This window comes from Oryctolagus cuniculus, chromosome 13, assembly GCF_964237555.1.
Source record: "Oryctolagus cuniculus chromosome 13, mOryCun1.1, whole genome shotgun sequence".
NCBI lineage: Eukaryota > Metazoa > Chordata > Mammalia > Lagomorpha > Leporidae > Oryctolagus > Oryctolagus cuniculus.
Window position 1 is genome coordinate 58087027 of NC_091444.1, and position 24571 is coordinate 58111597.

A 24571-nucleotide genomic window follows, 5' to 3' on the forward strand; every position below is an offset into this window, starting at 1 on the left:
ACACAGCCACAAACATACAATCTGTTTCTCTTTAGACTATGTTCCATAGACTCAGGCCCCCAGATTTCCTTGTCCCAAAGTTCAGAGTCCACTCCTGTCTAGCACATAAAGTGGTCTCTTCACCAGCTGCGTTCCCCTAAGCACCAAAGAGCCAGCCCGTGGCCAAAGGGCAGGAGCAACACAGTGACAAGGAGATACTTGGATTTTCAGGCTGAGGGTCCTCATGTGTGAGCCCAGGGAAAGGCCCCTTAGGAGTATAGGAAATTCAGGGGTGAGAAGGAAGCAGGGTAAGAAGCAGTATGATTAGGGCTTACAATTATACTTCCACTCCTACTCCCTTAGCTTTTAGGGTCATACCCACTTCTGTCCATTTATAGCTGATAAACCTTTTTATTGGAGTCCAGACTCTGAGAGTGAAGGCTGTAAATGGATATGTGCTTTCCAATTATTTTAAAAATAGCTGATCCTAAAAATTTAGTCTGGGTTCCAAAATCTTTTGCCACATCCCAATAAGTTTCCACATTCTATTTGTCAATGAAAGGAATTAAAAGCTATTATGTTATTAAAATATAATTTCAATTATAGAAAACTCTTGAATGGCTTATAAATGGGTCTTCATATTGTCTATATCTACTTGTCCTTACAAAGCATGGCACAGATAGTGACTATCAAGATACTTGATCCATGAGACCACTGGTGAAGCATTACAGGACATACCAATGCTATATAGTATATAGTATATAGTATAGTATAATATAATATAATGTAATGTAATATAATACCTGGTAATACAAAATTACATGTGAATTTATGCCTTTAAGTGAAGCATAATTATTTTATTTGGAAATTCTGTAAGAATTCAATATTTAGGGTTTTCCCCAGTACTTTTTTTCCTGTAATATCAAGTATGTATGTATATATATATATATATATATATATATCGAATTTTGTTCACAAAACTCCAAATATATCTCCACAATCCTATCTGATGTACATATATGCTACACTGTGGCCATTTTTACATGAATAAAATGAAAATGTGTAAGAGGCATGTAACTGGGGTATAGGGCTATTAAGAAAAGCTGAGGGGGCAAAGTGTTTTGGCAAAGTAGGTTAAGCCACAATGTGTCCCATATTAGATACTGTATACCCCATATTGGAGTGCCAGTTCCAGCCAGTCCTGGCCACTCTGCTTCTAATCCAGTTTCCTATTACTGCATCCTGGGAAGCAACAGAAGCTGGTTCAGGTACTCGGAATCCTGCCACCCATGCTGGAGACTGGATAGAGTTCATGGTTCCTGGCTTTGGCCTGACCCATCCCTGGCTATTTCAGGCACTTGGGAAGTGAACCAGCAGATAGAAGATATTTCTCTCTTTCTTTCGCTTTGTCTTTCTGCCTTTCAAGTACCTGAAAATGAATAAACACTGAAAAAAAAAATGAAAGAAAGGAAGGCCAAGGTCCCACAAACAGGCAGGGTAGTCCCATACATTATCTAACTTATGTCTCGGGATCATAAATCTATTTCTGTCTTTGATTAGAAGTATATCCATTCATAAAAGTAGCAATGCTTCGTTCGTTTGTGCAACTTTAGGTAACGATATTGTATATTTCAAGGTAGCTATCAGAGAGGATTTTGAATGGTCTCACCATAACAAGTGTCTCAGGTGATAGGCTAATTACATTGATTTGATCACTACACATTGTAAACATGTATCAAAATATCACACAATATATATGTATCAAATCCAGCTCTATGTCAGAGAACTATATGATAATTAGAAATCACCATGATTGTGAAGAAAATTGGGTGAATGATGATCTGTTGGAATAGAATTCACTACAACTGGATGATGACTGAAACCCTTGATCTGGCTGTTTAAGACTGAAGACAAGCCTCAGTACACTGCTAAATCCACCTGGTGCACTCTGCTGTCATTTGATTGAATGCCAGCACCATCCTACCTGTGCGTGTGCTTGGTCCCCTGGTGTGGTGTCCTTATGATGATGTGCAAGTGGCAGAAACTGTCTCCACCCCGAGCATAAAAGGGGTGTACACTGGATGGGTGCTTCCTTCCAGAGAGTTTTCAGCTGCGGGGCTCAGAATACCACCATTGCTTTTCTTTCTTCTTCTCATGCAAACTCAGGAGCAAAATTGATCTGAGGAGCAGGAACTTTAAATACACAGAAGTGCCATGTGCCATGCTGGAGAGGCCATAGGAAGTACTGAAAACCCCCAATGGTTCTGGCTTTTGTGTAAGTCTCAGCCAAGCCTCCTGTGGTTAAAGAAAGGAGGGCTAATTCACAGTTGAGAAAACCAGAATCGTAGAATTCTGGGATGTGGAAGGCAAACCCTTGGCACTGTCCTTTCAGTCCTTCACGATAGCCGGCCCATGGAACCAGTACAGTGGGAACTGAAACACTGCTGATCAGCTCCGAACATCCTTCTGCTCCTCAGTGATGTCACTGGTCAGAGATCTCTTCTTGCAGGCTTCATAGGCTTCCAGCTCCTAACTGAAGACCACAACCGAGACAGCCCCAGTGATATCTTGCCTCCCTGCCCTCAACTTCAAGTCCGTGGCGAACCGTTCAGACAAGTGATCCTGCAGCCCAGCTTATTCAATTCATCCATGGTCCCTTTCCTCTGGTCAAAGGCTTGGGGATCATCTATGCCCACCAAGAACCCAATTCTTTCAACCGTTCCTTTGCGCAATTTTAAAAACAGATTCTTTCTTCTCAACAGATCAGCTTCAATTTTTAAAACATTTTCCTAACATATAATTATCATCTTCCAAAGACCCAAAAGTACTGTCAATGTGACTGAAATCAGAATGTAAATATTTTATAAACAGCTGTCAAATTTCCATTGGCAGAAAACAAAAAGCCCTCGAATTGCTATAATCTAACCAAGAGGCTACATTACTTAATTGACAGAGAAGACATTTCTCAAGTTTCCATTTTCCCATCAGCATTTTTAATACATCAGCACGGTGTGCCATTCTGGAAAGTCACAGTGACAATGTACTTGTAGATGGAATGAAATCTTCAATACCGTAAGGGAGGTGCCTCCCACTGGACGGAGCTATTTCAGGCACACTCGTTGTACCGCGTATGTCTGCTCCTAACAGGGACTAAATTCTGGCATCAAGGGAATATTTTCATGACTGTTAGCAAAAAGACCACATTTTGTTCTTAGAGCTCATGAATTTACTATTTCATTTTTTCCTCGGCCTGTGAAAAATATTAGGCTTAGTTTATAAAGCTATGTAAGATTGAAAGTAATGAGCCCTGTCTTCTATCATTACAGATCAGAAACAACACTGAAAGAAATCCTGAAGAGATTATTCTCAACTATTTGTTGCTATCTGCTATCTGTACTCTGTGTTCCTCTGTCCCATTCTTCCTTTCAACTTTTGCTTTGTTCTTCTGTTTTCTTCTCATCTAAGCAATACACACACCAGGGACATCTACAAAGCACAGCTTAATTTCTTTGGGGACACTAAACCCACGCCATTATATGATGCTTCATTTATTCATGAAATATATATTTACTATGCCCTTTGCAGGGCAGGGCATTGTGGTTTTGACAGTGATAAAAAACAGACAAGTCCCTTCCCTAATGGAAATTAGATCATATTATGTGAAAGAGAAATTATATATTATAAACAAGTGTGATAGAATGCTTCATGTCTTGTCTCTCCTTGTTGTACACACACACACATGGTCTATAAGAGGTTATTTTAATGCACATTAAAATATAAAGTCTCCAACTTTTAAAGGAAATTAAACCTGGCTACCTAGGACAGATCTGTAAGAGTAGATCACAGAAGCTAAGAACTGAAAAGGCAAGGTAGAAGCAAGGGCTGGGGACAGAGCCAGGTAAGCCAGGCGTACCCAATGGGAAGAACAAACAGAAGCTCTCAGGAAACAGAAAAAGATAAATAAACTGGAGTCCAGGAACCCAGGGAGAAAATGTACAAGGAGAAATCACATCACTTCAGATTCGTAAGTCATTGGTAATATATATGAGTTTTTCCCATAAAAGAAGAAAAAAAAGTTGGAGAGTTTTGAGAAAGCTGAAAATGGGAGAATAACAAGATCTGATCAATGTCTGCCAAACTGGATGATGGATATGCATCTAACTATTCTGATGTGGCAAAGTTGGAAGCCAGGTGAGCACCAGGAAGCTAATGCCCTTGGTTAGGCAAGACAGGAAGATAACTTGGAGTGAGATTGTAACAAAAGAGACAGGAGATTGAGGCTGTCTTCAGAAGAAGGTGAAGAAAATGAAAACAACTGGTAACTCTTAGGGCGACAGGCATGATTAAAAAAATCGGCTTCAGTAGATACCAGAGCATTTCCCTGCATTAGCAAAGGGGACCCACTCATGGCGGCAAGCTATTATTTTGCTCTCACAGCCTATCAGGAGAGCTTGCACTCTCAATTTACAAATAAAGAGCCAAGGTTCAGAGAGGTGAAATGGCTTTTTTTTTTTTTAATGGCACAAAAAAGCTCAGCTATCACCTGCATTTCCAGTCTCTTATTTTCCAGCCCAGGAATTTTTCCATTATCCAGCTCCTCCTTCTGAGTCAGCTCAGTGCGCTACTCAAGATCCCGCATGACTTTCTTTGGAAAGGAATTTCATTATATTACTTATCTTCACCTGAATTATTATTTTATTATATTTTATTGTCAAATATGCATGAAGTAATGGAGAGTGTTAGAAGATAGCTAATAAAGAATTGTAAGTGAAATACTGATTTTGGTGGCTGTGCTTAGACCATTAGTTCTAAACTTTAATTTCAAAACAGAATATAAAACAATATGCTGAGAATTATATTTTCCTTCACTTGCTTTCCTATGAAATTCAAACTCATTCCGATTTTCCCAAAGCAAACATTTCCCTGTTCTCATTTTTCCCCATAGAGAAATATCCACAGGTCTCTTAGTTTTATAAATAGATAATCTATGGGATAGTCTGTGTTATTAAACAGTATGCAAAGCATTCATGACTGACAATGTGTACTGACTACCTATAAAATACCATCAGCAACAGAACAAGCCCCTGACCCCATATGTCAGGACTAGCACTGTGACACCAAGGTACAGCAAATATACCTAGCAGGTGTCTTTCTACTAAAGAACAAAGTTCTTTCAGAGCCTTGGCTTTCTCATATATAAAATGGGCCTAAAAACAGCACTACAGTGAAGAGTCAATCACGCATAGAAACATGTCTGGCACAATTTCCAAGTAGAACTGCTACTGAATTATGCAAGTCCACATCTGGCTGTAAGTGTCAGAAGACGTCTCAATATATTCAACCAGTGCCAGAAGAAATTTGATAGTGCATTTGTTAGGACTTGAGCTCATTTTACTTTCCTGCCCCATTATCTCTGGCTGTGGCTTTTTCCCTTGTGACAAGAGGGGGACTGTGCTTCCCAGGAAGAATGATGGGATGGGAACAACAGGAAACATTCCAAGAGGATTCTCTCTTGAAAGTCTTCCCCTTTAATTGAGGAAGAGATGCTCTCTCCCAGGCCCATCATTCAAAATGGTCGGGATGGAATTGGGCCACGTATCCATAGCAAAGGAGTCTGCAAAGACGAAGACTTTTAAAATCCGGCATTTTGCTGTCTTTCACAGTACTATGGATTTTGTTAGGAGGTAAGAATATTACCTTTGGGTAGAATATTATTGGTGTTTGTTTAGTAAAGAAAGTATTATTAATGATGCCATTTAAAAGCAATTAGTTTTATTCTAATGTTGCTGTTTCTTTACATTCATAATCAGATTTTGTATATCATCCTGAATACAGGCACTATAAACCAAGGGGTAATTCTTAAGCTTGCAAGAATTAGACAAGTTGTAAGGGCCAATGTATTGCTATAATAATTCAAACATTTTGCACAATTCTAAAAACTCTTCATATTACTACTGTTAAGATGTTAAGGAGAATTCAAAACAAGTTAACTTATTCCAAATCTTAATGTACAGACATTCATCCTATTTTTGAGTTCAGTAAACAAATGACTAGAGTGTTATCTTTATTAGGACACAGAAATATGAGGACAGATAGAGATTTACATTAATATTGCACACAGAAATAACTGTAAATCATGTTGAAAAGCACCAACTTACAAATTGTTCTTCCTTATTCAACTGTTCTCATAGATTAAGCAATCAGTCCCTTTCTTCAAGCAAAGAGGTCAACCAGACAAAGGATCTTACCTTACTGTACCTTAGTGGAAGTTCTGAATGTTATTCATCTGGCCACTAATCAGAACACAGGTGCTAGAAGAGAACAAGAAGTTAGGGTTAAAAAATAACCACGAACATAGAAAAGGGAAAGCCACTATTACACAAAAGGATTTGAGGAAATGTAAAAAAGAAATCTACAAACATCATGGTGCTCAATCGCCTCCTACAACCAATGAGGACAGAAAGATTCAGAGAAATGATACTTGTCACTGGCCAAAGAAATGTGTCTTCTGACTTCATCACTCTATAGTTCCACTCATCCCACCTCTCTAAGTTCAGGCTGCAAGGAAAGAACACAGGGTTGAAAGGAAGAGGACTCAGAGAAGTTGGCCATCCCTTAATTTATACTCTAAGATTTATTTGTTTGAAATTCAGAGTTATGTAGAAAGAGGGAGGGAGAGACAGATAACTTCGATCTGCTGCTTCACTCCCCAGAGGCCACAATAGCCACGGCTAGGCCAAGCCAAAGACAGAGGCCAGGAGCTTATTATGGGTCTCCTACGTGGGTGGCAGAGCCCCAGGCTCTTGGGTCATTTTCTGCTGCTTTTCCCAAGGCATTAGCAGGAAGCTGTGGAGCAAGCAGGACACTAACTGTTGCCTATATGGGATGCTGGCATCGCAGGTGGTGGCTTTACCCACTACACCACAATTCCAGCCCCCATCCCTTAATTTTAGACATAAGTGACAGGCACCTTCTATTTTCAGCAATTTGATTACTATTCCATGCTGTCAAAGGGAGGTCATAGGAATAATCCCTTAGAAAAATCCAGTTTATTCTCTTCTCGCAGACATCATCTAAAACACAGACATGCAATGATCTCAAAACCAGTTCCTTTTTAGCCAGTGGTTAGAATGAAATCTTCAGGAAAATTCCCTAACTCTAATCCAGACACTGCCCGTCACGTTTTTGAATTGTACAGTGACCATTATCTGGGTTACAACCTTAGAAAAGCATTTCTTGTAGAAGGCTAATCAGAGACAGAACAAGAGCTGCTTTGTTCCATGGGAGGAGAGAAAGGCGACTGTGTCTTTGTGACGATGTCACTAAGGACATGTCATGAAGTGGTAAGTACCAAGGAAAAGCTTCAGCATGAGACCTGCTGGAAGAACTCACTGGGTTTTTCTTCCAGTTTCCCCAGAGTGGTGAAGGTCAAGCCTTTGAGGAGAGGATGAGAAGAGGCGATGCTGTGAGAATGAAGGGAATGCAGAGCTGCAGGCAGTGGGATTTTCCCAGCAAGGGAGAGGGGGCTTAGCACAGCCTTCACAATTGTGCTAAGTGCAGAGATGGAGAGCGAACATTGAGAGTTGTATAGCAACTGCAAAGAGTAATGAATAACTGAAATACACATTTGTATTTTGCACACCCTTTATAAAAATGTTATTTATATTTGAAACAGAGAGAGGGAGAGGGAGACACAGGAAGGGAGGGACAGATAAAGAACAAGAGGCATATACTCCATATATTGTCACATTCACTCCCCAGATGCCTGCAATGGTTGGGGCTGGGCCCAGGACCAGAGCCAGCAACTGGGAATTCAGTCCAGGTTGCCCAAGTGTGTGGTAGATACCCATCTACTTCTGCCTCCCAGAGTACACATTAACTAGAAGCATGAACCTGGAGCAGAACCCTGCATCAAACCCAAGCATTCTGACATGGGATGTGGGACTCACACCCAATGTCTTAACCACTAAGTCAAATGCCTGTCCTCATGTTTTTTTAAAGTTTTAATTTTCAAAGTATTAGGAAAAAAAAGAAAATTCATTGTTCATTCTTCCTGCATCCTCATCCTTGAGCAGGACTAATCTAGACAGCATCTGCCCTCTGCTGCCCCAACATCCCGTATTTTCCTTCCATTAGGTCCTCTTCCTCTAAAATTGTTTGCAGTATTGGAAGCATCAATGAAGAGATTCTCTTCTACTTTAGGCAAAGGTGTGTATCTGACCTAAGTAAAGCCATCTAGATGCTTTGTCTCCAAGAGTCTCAGTTAGAGATATGTGTCTCACAAAGGAAGGGCTGGAGCTGATTATGCCAGGAGAACCATTAACATTTTACACTGGGAGACTAAGGTTGAGGGGGTGACCACAGGTCAGCACTCGACTCCAGTTGGATGACTTCACTAATTGGCTTGGCCCATTCGGATACTAGCGCTCTCTCAGGAATACTATCTGTACATCCGGAACTTGAACAGCAAACTCAGCCACATCACCACTCTCAGGTATACTACAGGAACTTTTGGGTCAGTCATCAAACAACACTTCTGAGGGAGGATGTAGTCATTTCTCACTCTCATCACTATTTAATAGATGGTTATTGCCATTAGGGTCTTTTGATGAGCACAGAATTCCTCTTTAGTGGTTAATACTCTAATAGCATCTAATGAGTCTAAGGACAATAGATACTCAATTCCACTTAAGCACATATGAATCCTCTCTCAGCAACCTACTGACTTGCAAAAAGTGGCTGATCAATAAGTATTTACTATATGGATTTCATCACTAAAATTAATGAATTTCTCAAGCATATTTGCCTAATTTATAACCAGGAATTCAACATGTTTACATGTTTATATTGAGATAATGTAAAATAAGTAAACTTGTATCATTCAATAATACAAAACTAAGTAGCACTATAAGTGTTAGTATAAACACTACTCAATCATTAAAGTACCTGCTAATATAAATATCATGTCCACTAAATGAACTGGAAAACAATAAACGAGGTTGAACATACTAAAGTTCTTCTGATGAAGTTTCTCTAGTATCAGAGTCAGAAAAGCATTCGTTTTGAGAACAAGCAAAGGAACTGGCTTTCATCCTAGCTTCTCTTTCACTCCACTGAAAATTAATTGCACATGACATCCATTTAGGGTTGAGCTTCTAATCTCCAAATACAAATGACAGGCTCCTCCAATCCCCAACAAACAAGGTTCAAAAGGTTACATAATCAAAATATGATTGGTGATTCCAAAGACTGCTGTCATAATTATGCAGTTGGTGAAACAGAGGCAAACAAAGCTAGAGACAGAGTAATAATTACAAAAAGTCACAGCAAAGGCTTTTCCCAATAGGCCTAGAAAGTATTACTTTGGTTTAGGATGTATACAAGAAAAGAAATTAAAAAAATATTCATTTATTTATTTGAAAGTCAGAGTTACACAGAGAGAGGAGAGGTCTTCCATCCACTGGCTCATTTCCCAACTGGCTGCAATGGCTGGGAGCGATGCCCATCTGAAGCCAGGAGCCAGGAGCCAGGAGCTTCTGCCTGGTCTCCCAAACAGGTGCAAGGACTTGGGCCATCCTCCACTGTTTTTCCAGGCCAAAGAGAGCTGAATCGGAAGCAGAGCAGCCAGGACCTGAACCGGTGTCCACATGGGATTCTGGCACAGCAGGCAGTTGCCCTACCTGCTATGCCACAGTGCTGGTCCCCAGAAAGGATATTTCTTTAACCTCTTTAAAGTAGTAATTTCATTTCTGTCAGAACGTATATATTTATGGAGTATTGACTCTGAGTAGAGAACTAGAAGAGGTAGCAGCTTTAGACTCTTAGTATGAGAATTTGAAAAGCCCCATTTCCTTAAAGCTTTCCCCCCAAATCACATTTGCTTACGGTATAATTATTCTGGGTATGCATATTCCTGTTATCTCTAGAAAGATACAATCCCATCAAGGTGGCATGTACCAATGCCATCTCACTAGTCCAAGTGATCAATTTCAGTTCACAATTGATCACACTGATAGGTCTAAGAGTCAAAGGGATCACACAAACAAGACTAGTGTCTGCTAATACTAAATGATAGAATCAAAAAGGGAGAGAACGATCCATCATGGGAAGTGAGATACAAAATATTTTAGCTGATGTTTTGCAATCTAAGTGGCTGAAAAATAAATCCATAGCTATCTAATTTAGATAGCATTAAACTCAGTCTTGAAATAACTAAGCTTAATTAATTTAACTTCTTATATTCAACTGAAATTTGATCCCAGACTCTTAAAGATAACTTATAAAATTCCCTATTTAATTTCATAGTATACATTTAATTTGTTAAGTTGCCTTATCTGAGGTCTAAGGTAACATATGATTTGACAAAATTGAGTCTGACAGCCTGGCTTATTGGAACAGGATTACATGGTTCCTGAACTATATAGATTATGTTGAGTCTGGTTTGCATTAAGATCTTATTTAAACACAGCACTCACTCATATCTGCACCCATTGAGATTTCATGTCATACTCTGATTTGTTTCCATCAGAGCCTCTCATCTTAATTTTAGATATCCCATCAAGAGAGGGAAAAATGGAACTAATTATCAACATGAGATGGTTCTTTCAAATTCATTCATTCCTTGCTAAATTAAGAGAAATAAAAATAATAGCAAAGAAAGAAATTGAGAGAGTAAGTTTTGTTTTCTAGGCCAGGCTGTTTTTGTTCATAACTTCCAATGTGCAAACAAGGCCTACAGGTCAAGGGACTACCCCCAAAGTTGTCTACTAAGTAATAGCTAGAGCTAGTACTTAAGCTTGGATCCTTCTTATTCCAAATCCCACATAAAAAATAGTTGTGACACCGACGACTAACTAAATGCTCAGTGTATTTCAGGCGTTATTCTTTAGGTCCCCCGATCATGGAATCATCATAGCCCTGTGAGGTGGGGTACTACGATGAAACAGAAGCCTGGTGCACTGAGCATGAAAATTCTGCAGGGATCATTGAGATAACACTTTCTGCTGCTTCACCCTTCTTCATTTGCTACTCTGCCTCTTTATTTATTCCTTCTCATTTTGCTTCATTCAACTCAGAACATTAAGACAACGCCATTTTCTAAAGGGTGGTGCTTCAACTGGTCTAGCAGTCACTGCATTTTTGAGATATTTCATCTGCTCTGACATTCAGTGGGCCTCGGTCAGTGCAGTACAGCAGATGTTCTTAGTAGACATCGAGTGTCCTAAGGTAGACAGGTTCTCTCTGGGTATTCCTGAAAGTTCATCACTGAGTCGGATGGAAGGAAAAAGTAAACGGGAGTAGTACTCTGGGATTGACAAAATGCACCCTGTTGGGGCTTTTGCTGTCAATCAGCAGCACAATTACAGTGTCTAAGGAGATGTCTGGTGGGGCAGTCTGGGTGACAGGGAACACAGCTTAAGAAGTCTTATAACCAGGCCTAACAGTTGTAAGGGTGGTAGCAGTTCATATAAGCTAAAGATCTGGGCCAGAGGCTAGAAACATGGACAAGGGGTAGTGTATCAGGGTGAGTTCACTGTTAATGGTTAAGCTGTTATTGGAGCCCTGTGTTTGCAGGAGGGATGGTACATGTCTGTGTTTGGAGTAGAGAGTGAGGGTGGAAGACTATGCATCATATGAGAATGAGGAAAACAGACCACATTTCCAGGAAGTTGAACTCCCAAAAATGGCAGCTGTGACCGTCTGACCAAGGTCTACCCCTTCTGCCCTGGAGGTTGCACACTTCTCAGAAGTTACCAGTTGTAGAGGACACATCTCACTTACTGCACAGGGCCTGGGCACAGCTGGTTCTGCAGGCTGATGGCTTTCAAATCTTACAGGAGCAAATACTAAGATTTTTAAACCATCCTTTTACCCTCAATGTTCTAGACATTCAAGACAATGTCAACAGATTACTACATGAAAAGGAAAACACTGCTCTCTTTTCAATTTTGGCAGACAGCAGTGATGAGAGAAGAAAACTTTACCCTGCTCATGGAAAAGGGTGATTGTCAGTGAGTCCAACTGCATCAGCCCTAATCTCGTCCTCTTGAGATAAAAGCTGGAGGTTAACAGGATTTTGAAAACTTCAACTAAATACACAACATGGTGTGAAGAGTATTCTCTAGACCCATGATTTTACCTCTCATTCTGTGTATATAGACAAATGACTGAAAGGAAATTCATCAACATTTATCCTTGTTGATTGGCTCTTTCTGTATGTATTTGTGTTTTTTGTGTTTTCTACATTTTTTAATCAGGGAAAATCAAAACATATGTAACAACTAGTACTTCCACTGGCACTGAAAAATAAAACAAACTGACTGATGTTTCTAAGCATCTAACAGAGCTTTGAGCAGTTCTTCTAGAATTAAGCTCTTCTGAAAAAGAAAAAAAAATTAAAAGATACTATTCTAAATATCACTTTTTAGAAATACAGCCTTGCATAGTTCACAGAATATGCTAAATATAAAGATATTTTAACAATTCAATGAAATAATTCCTGACCCAATAAAACCAAACTTCACAGATTACACCTGCTGGCTCGAGTAAGTAGCCAAGCCAATGTCACTTCCATTTATGACTTTTACTAAAAGATACAATGAAGACCAAGAAAGGAAAAACAGCATATAGTAAAATGTACACAACTTTAGCATTCTGTTGTTTCTTATCTTTATTTTCACCCAAAATAGTAGTTTTAACATGTACAAACAGCTGCCAGAGATTAGCTTTACATGTAATTTTTGCTTTTGTTTTTCTTTAAAATCATAAACTCATAGAATGATTAAGCTTAAAAGTATTTAAGAATCACCTAGCCTAAGTCTTAATCATTTCCAATTTTGTCCTTTGTTTATAATGGTGGATTTAAAGTGAGATCTGAACTGTAAGTAGAATATGAATGATGGCAAAATGAAATTTACATCTACCTTGTTAACTAATATGTTTTAGTACCTAAAGATACAAACAAACAAGGCAGGTATTAGATACAGCAGTTGAACCACCACTTGGAATTCACATATTCTAGACTGGAGTTTCTAGGTTCAAGACCTGGCTCTGCTTTCGATTCCAGTCTCTAGATAATGTGCACCTTGGGAGGTGGTAGGTGATGGTTCACATACTTGGGTTCAGGCCACCCATTGGGAGACCCAGACTGAGTTCCTGCTTCCGGCTTTGGCCTGGCTGAAGCCCAGCTACTGTAGATATGTGGGGGTGTGAACTAGAAGGTGGGAGATCTCTATTTGTGCCTCTCTCTCTGCCTTTCGTAGAAAACCAAACAAAAATTATGACATGTTAGTTCCTTTCATGCCATAATTAATTATTAAATAATTCATAGCAAAGTACAGAATAAGAGGCATATATCTGCGTGTCAGTGTGTAGGAGTCATTTATTATATCAGATTCATCAGATAGTTGAAAAGGTAATCAGAAGTTAGGTAGTACATTGTACTAAGCATATAAATGAGGTAGGAAGAAACAGAATCCATGAGTTTATACAACTTTACCACTTATACTCTTATTATCTACTTTCACATCCCCACTGGATATAGAACTATTGAATCCTGAAATATGCTTTTGTGGGTAAGCTTAACACTCTAACTTACTTATAAGTCAAGGAACCTGTGGACACAGAGTACTGAGGTGATGCAGAAGAATCAATTGTTCACTCTGGTCCTACCACTGGCCTTTCACTCTTGGGCCTCAACCTCTGTCAATCTGAGTTTCAAGCAACCTAACAACTTAGAAACAAGATTTGGAAAATGGCTATTAAAGTATTTAATACATAATAAAATGCTTCTCTTTTTTTTTATTTTTTCAGTTACAAAAGGCAAGCAAGCTCATTTAATGAACTAAACAATACTTATTTGTATTGAGGGAAAAACATGATATATGTTTTCCCCACTTTCAACTTCTAAATTCAATCCTCTTGAAATGTTAACTGCTTGATGTTAGTCCTTTCATAGTTTCTTTCTTGTCATGCACACAGACTCACTTTCTTGAATGTTATCATACTAGTCATATTTTGAGGCATATCCCCTCTCACTGAACAACACAGCACATACTTCTCATCAATCCACAGGACTCTAATTCAAGCTCTGTAAGAGATAATGAATCCACTGCAGGATGCAGATTCCATAATTATTTCAATCCTTTGCTATTCATAGGATTGAGCTTGTTTCCTCTGTTTTTCAATGTAAACAATACAGCAGTAATAATGTTTGTATATATGTACACTTATTTAGTTATATATTGTGAAAATATGACTTACAGATTGTCGCTCCCCCACTCGCAGAGGAACGACACCAGACCCTGTGCTGTTCTTTTTGCCTGGCCCTTCCTGGGTTAGCTGCCATTCCCTCACTCGCGGAGGAATGACGCCGTCCCAGGTTAGCTGCCGCCCCTCCCCCGACCTCCGTGGAGGGGCAGCACCCCCGCCGCTTTCCCCGCTTCCACAGAGGAGCGGCACACCGCAGGCCAGCTCTCTCAGGGGTTGTTCAGATGTTCCTCAGATGTTCCCGGTGCATGCGGTCTCTCTCCTCCTTTATAGTCCTCTTCCACCAATCCCAACTCTGCTGCCCACACGCCGAGCACACTGCTCTCCTCCAATCAGGAGCAGGATCAGCTCCTGCAGCTTATCAGTCGAATTGGTGAGGCAGCTGTGTAGAAGTTGTTTACTGTCTCTCAGCGCCATATTGTGGGAGAGCAGATGCATAGAATTAGTCTTAGCAGTTCCAGTAATTTAGTCTAGTGTCGGTTGCTCCCCACAACAGATCATAGTATTTACACTTTTAATAGATACTGATAGATTGCTTTTTAAAAATGTTCTTACGATTTTGTTTCCCTTTTCTTACCTGTAATTGAGTATTTTTCCCGTCTACACACACATAGGCACAGATACATATACCTGATTTTTCGTGAGAAAAATGGTGTTCTTAGGGGCATCTAAGGTCAAACTGAAAAAAGCCTTTGACCAACGTTCTGATGTTATGGCCATAAGAGGGAAATCATCCTTGGAAAATGTATTTTGGGGAAAAAAGCAACAGTAACTACTCTACAGAGAAAGAATGTTACAAGTCTTATGTGGTGTTTAGTGAAAACTATTAAATGGTCCATTTAGCAAGTTGCTCTACATAGAAAAACATTCTGATCTGAAAGTCAGTGCTGCTATTTTTCCTATGAAGCCACGATTTTAAAAATGACTAACCCCCCACAATGGTTTCCTGCAATCTGTGAAAGCGCAAAACAAATCTGTAAGAAAGGAAAAGGTCTAGTCTTGAAGCTCCTTAATTTAGGCTTAAAACTATCTTTAAAATGTTACTCTAGAGCTAGAGACAGCTCAGTGCAGATGCTCAGGAGTGTTAATCACCCCTTTCTTCAGGTAACCTTTCGGATACCCAACTCAGCTGTCTCCTAATTACAATCCTTCCCTCTTAGTCTTTCTCTCCCCTGCTCCCCCCATCCGTCTCATCAGAAAATAAACGGAATGTGAAAGGCAGAATATTTCTTACAATCTTATTTTTGGCCAAATCTGTATTGTGCAACCTGACCAAATCATCGTGTTTCAAGGAGAAACTGATTTAAAGGAGAACAAGTGTACCTGGAACGCAGGCTCTTATGAAATATATTCTTTACAGTGCTTCAGACAGGAGCCACAGAAACTTAAAGGACTACCACCCAAATCTGCAGCTCAAGATCTCTCCTTTATAACTGAACAGCCATTCTCATTAGCCATATCTAGGAACTGATTTGAGTATGAAGAATTAACAACAGTGGTGTGATTTAAAACTCAGTAGGCAGATATAGACCTTCAAAATACATACATCCATTTTCTCCTCTCTGTCCAGGATCTGTTTGCTTGGAGGATGCCTATTACTTCTGTACTCCGACTACACTGCTGGCCAGAGATCCCCCTGTTAGGGCTGCCCAGACCTAGCGCCGTGGTTTCCTCACCCACAGTCTGAAGTTAAAAACATCATTTTACTTCCAAGGGATGATAAATAACTATCTGTAAAAAAGAGGAGGCAACATAACACATAAATATTAACGTGACTGTATCTTAATGATGGGATTACGTGACATTTTTATCCTGAGTCATGTTTTCCATGTGTGTGTGTGATGGTAAGCAGGCATACTGCATTCTAAATGAATGACTTAAAGAAAATTTCCTGCAATATGAGGCCTTCTCTTCTTCATATCAGACTGGCCTCATGTGACTATTGCTCTGTTGGTCTCTCTCAGCATTATCTCTAACCATACCCTCTGTGTGGGCTTGTAGTTTTCTCTGTGGCTTACCACTTCTCTTTTAATTAAGTTACTCCTTCTCATCTATTCACATTTCTTTCTTTCACAAGATGGGAGGTAATGGTTTTGTGCTCCACATGTACCCTTCAAGTCCACAGCATGGCCTGGGTAGACAGACAGCAAAGACCAGAGGACATCAGGAAGTCACGCCTGGTAAAAGCAGACACTTCTCTCTTTGAGTGCACTGCAGCTAAGCCACACTCCTTCGGAACATAACTGATAAAAGGAAGAAAAGACACTTAACTGTAGGCAGAGGAGATTTATAAATGCTTCTATAAGCTACAAGAGGGGCAGGGTCCTCAGGAATACTGTCATGAAACCATTGTGTGAGGACATACAAGGTACTGCCAGAAGCTATTCAGTGCAGGTGCAAAAGGAAACTCAAGTGGAACATTACAGTGGTCATCTTGGCTACAGGGTGTCACCAACTGTGCATGAGAAAATTAATATTAGAATTCTACACCATGTGAAGTGTGCAGAATATAATTAGGGCTGTTTTTAAAACTACAGATACTTTAATGCCATATTGTAGGCTTTACCATCTTTATAAAAGTTATCTCTGACTGATATTGTGGAGTGCCATCAGAACTGTCTGGATTCTAACTGGAAAGTGACCAGTGTGACAGTGTTTACACAGTAGGCAAGGTCACACCATCACAAGATAGTGTGTAACATTTTCCTGGATCCCATTCAATGGGCCAGGAGCTTCAAAACATTCAAGAAATCGATTTAGGACTCAGAGAAACTTGGGAAATACTGAGTTAAACACTATGCTACTATTATCACAAGGGGTTACTCAGATGTGCATTGTGAATTTCCTAAAGGCAGATATATTCTGACATCTGCTCTCCCCAGTCTTACTTCACCAGGTGAGATTTTCTTAGGGCAGTTAGGGTAAATGCTGCATTACACAAACCAGTCAGAATTCTTCTCTACTTCAGGACTTTGGAGTCTAGCCTAGCTGAAAAACAAATTTTCTATTAAATCTGGATAAGAATCTCCCCGATACTCATAGACTCTATAACATCATGAAAAATAAATTCATCTTTCTAAAAAAGAAACACTGCATGCTGTACTGCACAATAAAAACCAACCCATTTAGATTGTTAAAATACATAATGTCATTTAGCAGTATATATTTCCAAATACTGCATTTTGATATGCACCCCTGACATTCTTAGATAGACTCTTGAAAATTTAATGAGCTCTTGAAACTTATTTAGCTAAAATCCTAACCTCTTAAATATTTGGAAAGGTCAATTTTGATATGATGAATTATAATTTTGGCAATTCCTACTGTACAGCTGTTCTCAGGAAATATAATACTGCTGGTGATGTAAACAACACATTTAATCAGATTCCCTGGAGTTTTTCTTCTTAAATATTTTTCAGAAAATGCTCAAATGACCCAAGTTAGTATAGCTATTTTCAGCTGGCTTAACCAGTATCTTTGATTAGTAAGCAGTTAACATATATTGCGAATAACAGCCTATTGAATCCAAGGCAGCCTGGATCTATGGAGACAATGCACAAAGGACAACCTTAAGAAAAATTACATATTTAAAGAAAATTTGCATGATGAAATGTTCTTTATGTCAGGTTGAGTAAAAACAAACAACCTAGATATAAATTTGCATGAATAGCATGTCTGCAATTTATAAGCCCAATAATATATACACAGAATAACCTTAAAAGGTACACAAAATTTAGGTTTCACCAAATGAATTTTCTGACTGAACTCAAAAGCACTCAATTACCAATAATTTCATATTGCTCAATTTGGAGATCAACATGTAAATAGTGGCTTTAATCTAAAGTTAATAGTGGGGGCCGGTGCTGTGGCACAGCAGGTTAAAGCCCTGGCCTGAAGCGCCGGCATCCCACATGTGTGCTGGTTCTAGTCCCGGCTGCTCCTCTTATGATCCAGTTCTCTGCTATGGCCTAGGAAAGCAGCAGAAGATGGCTCAAGGCTTTGGTCCCCTGTGCTCTTGTGGGAGACCCGGAAGAAGTTCCTGGCTCCTGGCTCCTGGCTTTTAGATTGGCACAGCTCCAGGCTGTTGCGGCCACCTGGGGAGTGAGCCAGCAGATGGAAGACCTCTCTCTCTGTCTCTACCTCTCTATGTAACTCTTTCAAATAAATAAAATAAATCTTAAAAAAAAAAAAACAAAGTTAATAGTGATTATTTGTCTACACATTTAGGATGCTTTCACTTATTGACCAAACTGTTCACATTGAGCATTCATTGGCTTTAAACAACACAGTTTTCATCTTCTTCTTTTTTTTTTTTTTAAAGATTGATTTATTTCATTTAAAAGGCAGAGTTACAGAGAGGAAGGGAGACAGAAAGAGATCTTCCATCTTCTGGCTCATTCCCCAAAGGGCTGCAAATGGGCCAATCAGAAGTCAGCAGCCAGGAGCTTCTTCTGGGTATCCCACCTGGGTTCAGGGCCATCCTCCCCTGCCTTCCCAGGTGCATTAGCAGAGAGCTGGATTGGAAGTGGAGCAGCCAGGACTTGAATTGTCACTCATATGGGATGCTGGAGTCACGGCTGGTGGCTTAACCTGCTATGCCAAATGCCTTTTTTTTAAAGATTTATTTCTTTATTTTATTTGAAAGAGTTATAGAGAGAGAAGTAGAGACAGAGAAATAAGATATCTCTGTTTTAAAGAAGATATACAGAGGCAAAAGTACATTAAGAGATTAATTTGATTATTGGAGAAGAAGAAACAGAAACAGAAAAAGGCTCTACATTGTGAGTTACATAACATTTTTAAAAGTCGTGCAGAGTACAATACATCATGACAAAACCAGTAGGTGAGGAAGCATCCTGGTTTAGGGAAGAAACACTGGCTGCAAGCAGAGGTGAAGGACTGCCTCATCGTGGGCCCAGGTCAGGGAACAGAGGGGTTCCATCAGTTGTAAGAGGGTTAGGTCCCCTGGTGGTAGAGACACTTGCATCAGTCATGTATTATCACTCTTCCTTCTCACTGAAGATATTCTGGCTCTCTCAGTTAATCTGTGAGTCTGAAAACTAGTATCTTGAAAATATCCATTCCAGTTGTATATCGCTTGTGTTTTTGGTTGAACAATCAATGTAGTATAATAACCAATGGTACCACCTGGTCTTTCTAGACAGAAGCACTCTGCAGGTTCCCTGCAGTCCTGATACTCATTGAGTGAAGCGAGTACTTGGCAGGGCCCACAGGAAGGGCAAGGGAACAAGCTTTTAACTTGAGCTGACAGCATGGAGGTACCCATCAACTCCCCTAGAAAGGTATACTTTGATCCTAAGATTTCCAGGGCTATCAAAATGTTTTTAGAAACTGTATCCACAAAACACATTGAATCTGTTAAAAACTGAAGATTGAAATTTAAAAATTTTTTGGAAAAAAAGAGCAACTTCACAGAAGGAAAAAGAGATTTCAAGCAGTCTTAGTTTCTGTAGAACAGCCTACCTCACACAAAGTTTGAAAGCTTGAGAGAAATAGCATGAATGAAGTAGCAAACATCTGGTACACAGAAAGCACTCAGTAACTGAAAGCTACTATTACTATTTAATGGGATGTGCCTGAATTATGGCAGCAGTACATATGAGCACACTCTTTCAAAGTGTGGCTGCCCAAGTCCCTTTTTCTCTAGGGAATCTGCCCCAGCTACAAGCTCGATGCCAGACCCATACTAGGCCATAGAGAAATGGTAACCAGACAGCAGTGGGGAGAGCCTGATCCAGGCAGACATGATGGATACATTCTCTGCAGTGGGGGAGGCCCAGGAAAAACATCACAGTTTCAGTTTTTGGATATGGATTCTCACACAGGGATGAGGAAGGAAGAAAATGAAGAAGAAAGGTTTTAGATTACCCTCCAAAATCACGGGAGGAAAAAAAATACGACTGTGGTAAAAATGATTGCTACCAAAAATGTTAAGACAGGCAACCAGATAAAGTATATTTAAAGTATACTTACATTTTTTCCTCTTTATTAGACACTAGAAAAAGTAAACGTTATTTAAACTAATAAAGGAATTTTCATTTTATCATAATATCAAATTTGATCAAAATACCATTTGACTAAATTTTGCTTATTTATTTAGAAAGGCATAGAGACAGAGACAGAGATAGAGACAGAAAGAGAGAGAGATTTCATGTGTGCTATGAATTCTGCTTTATGTTTTGGTATTTGAAATTGAGAGATGTTTTATTCAGCTATAAAAAAAGAACGGGAGATGTTTTAAATGTATAAGTTATGTAATCATCATTTTTTTCGTAATTACAAGCCCTATATTTAAACAAGCATAAATATGAAGCACTGTTTTTTTTTTTTTCTTTAAGACACATACAGAAATGCACTGCTCTGAAAAGTCCTGTTGGGCTCCAAGTCATGAAGTGCTCTGTGAAGATGATCTTTGACAAGGCAGAAATAGCCCTGGGAGTCACTGGCCACTGGCCTCTTCTTGTGCACACCCTGAGTGCAGCACCGACTTGACTTAGCAAGTCCCTGGGCTTCATGAATTATCACATCACCTCTTCAATACCTTTATAGATCCTCAGAGGAGAGCTGAGCGAGTCATGGGAAACGCTGAGAGGACATCCCAAATCCCATCTGCCCATTCTGTAACACAGATTTAGGCAGAATTCTACTCATCTTGGGCTTATGTACAACAAAGAAAAACAACACACGTTTACAGAGCTTACTAATGCCAGGCAGTTTTCATAAATTACTTCAAGATATTCTTAGAAAAATTCTATGGTGAGAGGAGCTATTTCACGAATAGTTGTCATTTCTGTAATTGAGAAGGGGGAAATTAAGTAGCTTCCCCACAATGGCCAGTTGGCAGAGTTTGCACCTGGACTGTCCAGCTCTGTGGCTGAAGTGCAGGAAGATTCTCTGCACTGCTGCCTAGACAATCAATCCCAGGTCACATAACGAGGAAACGCGCAGCCGGGAGTTAAAGGCCTCTAACACCTGTGAGATGATGGGCAGCATTCTTTAGTTCCGTGCTGACAAGGAACAGGGAAAGAAATCCTGGAGAAGCACCAAACTAGCAACCTACTGCTTCTACAACCGCTAAAAAGATCCCCCGTGCAAGCCTGTCCCAAGTGCTTAGTAAAGAATGGGCTTGGCAGGAAATGAAGAGCAGGCTGCTTTCTGTTTTTCTGTGGATTTGATTGCTTTCCCCTTATCTGTCTGAGGGAGAGAGCGTGCAATTTACAGAATGGAGAGAAAAATATTTTCTGACTTAAAGAAAGCTGTTCAATCATGAAGAAACTGCAGCACTCAGAAACTCTTGAAATCTTTGGTTTATAGAGCTCAAAAGTTGACAAACAAAACTGCACACTAAAGCTATGCATCAATAAAAATACTGAATAAAAGTTAAGCAAAGGGTGCTTAATTATACGTGGTATTGTGTCTTGTGACATACTCATTAAAACAAAAATTATAAAGCTAGAGTAAGAGTCTTCCTTCTATGCTTAGCGCCACAGAAATTATGCTTGCTCTTTTGTTATGGTAAAAAACAGTGAGATGAAAATAAGGCATAGGTTTGGAGCTGGTGCTGTGGCGTACGGGTAAAGCCCTCATCTGCAGTGCCAGCATCCCTTATGGGCACAGGTTTGAGTCTCAGCTGCTCCATCTCCTATCCAGCTCTCTGCTATGGCCTGGGAAAGCAATAGAAGATGGCCCAAGTCCTTGGGCCCCTGCACCCACATGGGAGACCTGGAAGAAGCTCCAGGCTCCTGGCTTCGGATTGATGCAGCTCTGGCCATTGCGGCCAACTGAGGAGTGAACTAGCAGATGGAAGACCTCTCTCTCTCTCTCTTTCTCTGCCTCTCCTCCTCTGCATAACTTCGACCTTCAAATAACTAAATATTTAAAAAAAATAAGACATGGTGTTTCCATCCGTGATTACTTCTGGGAATCTGATGGCCAGGTTCACGAGGAGATGATGAAGAAAGCCAAATTAGAGAGCCTCTAAAGTAACCCTCACTCTTCAGCCCTGTGACCTGAGGCTATCACTGTATCAATGATTCTACACAGAGAAATTTATTTAAATGAGAATCCTATATAATTATAATTAAAAATAAGAAAATTTTCTGTTTGCTTTTTGTCAACATCAGTATCACAAACTTGTATAGCCCAGTAATAGTTTTTCAGTCGATGTGTCTGATTTTACCATGTTCTAGAACTTTGTGCACAGTTTTACTAGGATCATGCAATAATTCCATTGTTCAGAGATAAGGCCCAATTAAGTTTTCTCTTATATGTAAAAACAAAAACATTACCTGCAAACCTTGGATTTAGTCAGTGTTTAACAGATTATCTGTTCACATAATAGTATACCTTCTAAAGTCATGTTGTAAAAATCAGCATAACAGTATGCACATTAAATAAGTATAATGTGTAAGACATAGATATATCAAAACTTCAAACTGGACATTTATTATCAATATGCCTCAAGAAATCTACTACATGTTTTAGTTTATAGTGTTTTTCAGAACCCTGCTATTCATGCAAAGCTGAACATTTTAAATGGGATTTTACACAAAGAAAAAATGATTTCAGATTGAAATGCTATATCTGAGGGTACTTCAAAAAGTTCGTGGGAAATAGAATTAAAAGATAAGGTTTTTTTGACTGAAAAAATGTTGAGAACCAAGCACGCGTTTCTTATAATATGCATGTTCTGTGGACTTTGTGAAGACCTCACATATACATTCAAATGTTTGGAGCAAAATAAGCTTTACTTTCTAATTTCACTTCCACAGTCTTTTTGAGGTGCACCCCCACCCCAAGGCCACATTATAGATTCCATCTGTTTGTAGCTTGTTAGACTGTTAAGACTCTCTTCAGAGAAAATATTATGACTAATAGTTTTATGCCCAAAACCTTTGTCTTGCTGAAAATTGCCCAAATTTACCCTAAATTCAGTAATGGAACTCTGAAATGTTAACCCTAATTAACGCCCTTGGTGTGTGTGCTGCTGGTCTTGTGGTATCACTGCCATTCTACTGCATCTGCAAGGCGGTGCCCAAAGATACAAAATGTTCTAAAGCTCAAAACTTATAAAGGTTTATTGTTTTGTGATTTTTGGCAAGTGTAGCTATGGCACCTCCTTGTATGTAAAAATATTCGTGGTGCTTATATTACGACATACAAAAAAATCAAAATAGATGGAAATATCTAGGAGGAAATTCTCTGCAAACAAGCTTTTTGTCAGAACAGCTCTTTTCAAAAACTCTAATTTATTAAAAGCTGCAGAATTTCATTTCAAAAGTATGTAGGGAACTTTTTCAAAAGCAATAAGATAAGCATATGTAATAAGCATACAAAGCCTCACATGGCAGAATACTTGGACCATAACCTGCATCAACCATGATGCTATGGTTAAAAAATCTCACGCAGAAATGGACATTAGGTGTAGTGGTTAAGATACCACTAGGGATGCCTGCATCCTATGTTGGAGTATCTGGCCTCAAGTGCCAATTCTGCCCCTGAGTCCAGCTTCCTGTTAATGTGTACCCTGGTAGGCAGCAAGTGATGACTCAAATAATTGGTTCCCTGCCACCCATGAAGGAGGCCTGGACTCAGTTCCAGGTCCCAGTGTCACTGCAGGCAGATAGAGAGTGAACCAGCAAATGGGTGCACATGTTCTCTACCACCACTCCCCTGCCAACTCTTTCTCTGTCTTTTTGCATCTCAAATATTTTTTTAAAAAAAAAATCAATGAAAGGAATTTGATTCTTCATTCATTTGTAGCTAAATGATTTTAAAATAAACCAATGTTGTCTATTTAGTTGTTATAAAATATTTCTAAAATTGTCAAAGTACATTTCTTAGCCTCTTTTACATCCCTGTGCCTTAATACCTGCTATACCTTCCCCACCAGGGAATTCTCTGCCCCTCCTGCTTCCCAAACCACCATCCAGGGCAATCTGACTCCATCACTCAGAAATGAGCTCCACTAGGCTCTCTTCCAGGAGATATTCCCCCATCCCTGCAGCACTCCTGTTGTAAGAGGTTGGAATGCACTGGACGACATCTTTGTTGAGACCTATTCCTCCTAGATTATCTGCCATCTGCAGACAATAACACCAGCCTCTGGGAATTCGGGACCTATCCCTTCATTTGAGAGCAGTTGCCACCTGAGTATACATGGTAGGGAGCATGAGTGCAAATTCACTTGGTTGTGGACATAAATCCTAGAAAAGCAAGAATCTCGTTAGATAGGTTGTCAGAGACTGAAAGAATCTTTCCATTTCTTAGTAATTTCTGTCCCAATCCAAGAGGTAAGAAAGTG

At 39.6% G+C, this 24571-nt stretch overlaps 1 protein-coding gene and 1 pseudogene across 6 annotated transcripts in view; both read right to left on the reverse strand.

Annotated features, from left to right (window-relative positions):
* Positions 1 to 24571, reverse strand: part of CHRM3 (cholinergic receptor muscarinic 3) — a 613309-nt gene that overhangs the window by 380131 nt on the left and 208607 nt on the right. For 5 of the 6 annotated variants that reach the window (XR_011381528.1, XM_017347714.3, XM_002717330.5 and 2 more), the window contains one exon: positions 6228 to 6290. The exons of the other annotated variant lie outside the window; for it this stretch is intronic. The gene's annotated coding sequence lies outside the window, so the exon portion shown is untranslated. The remainder of the gene's footprint in view (positions 1 to 6227; positions 6291 to 24571) is intronic. 6 annotated transcript variants of the gene reach the window in all.
* On the reverse strand, positions 892 to 6221 carry LOC127483570 (ribosyldihydronicotinamide dehydrogenase [quinone] pseudogene; annotated as a pseudogene).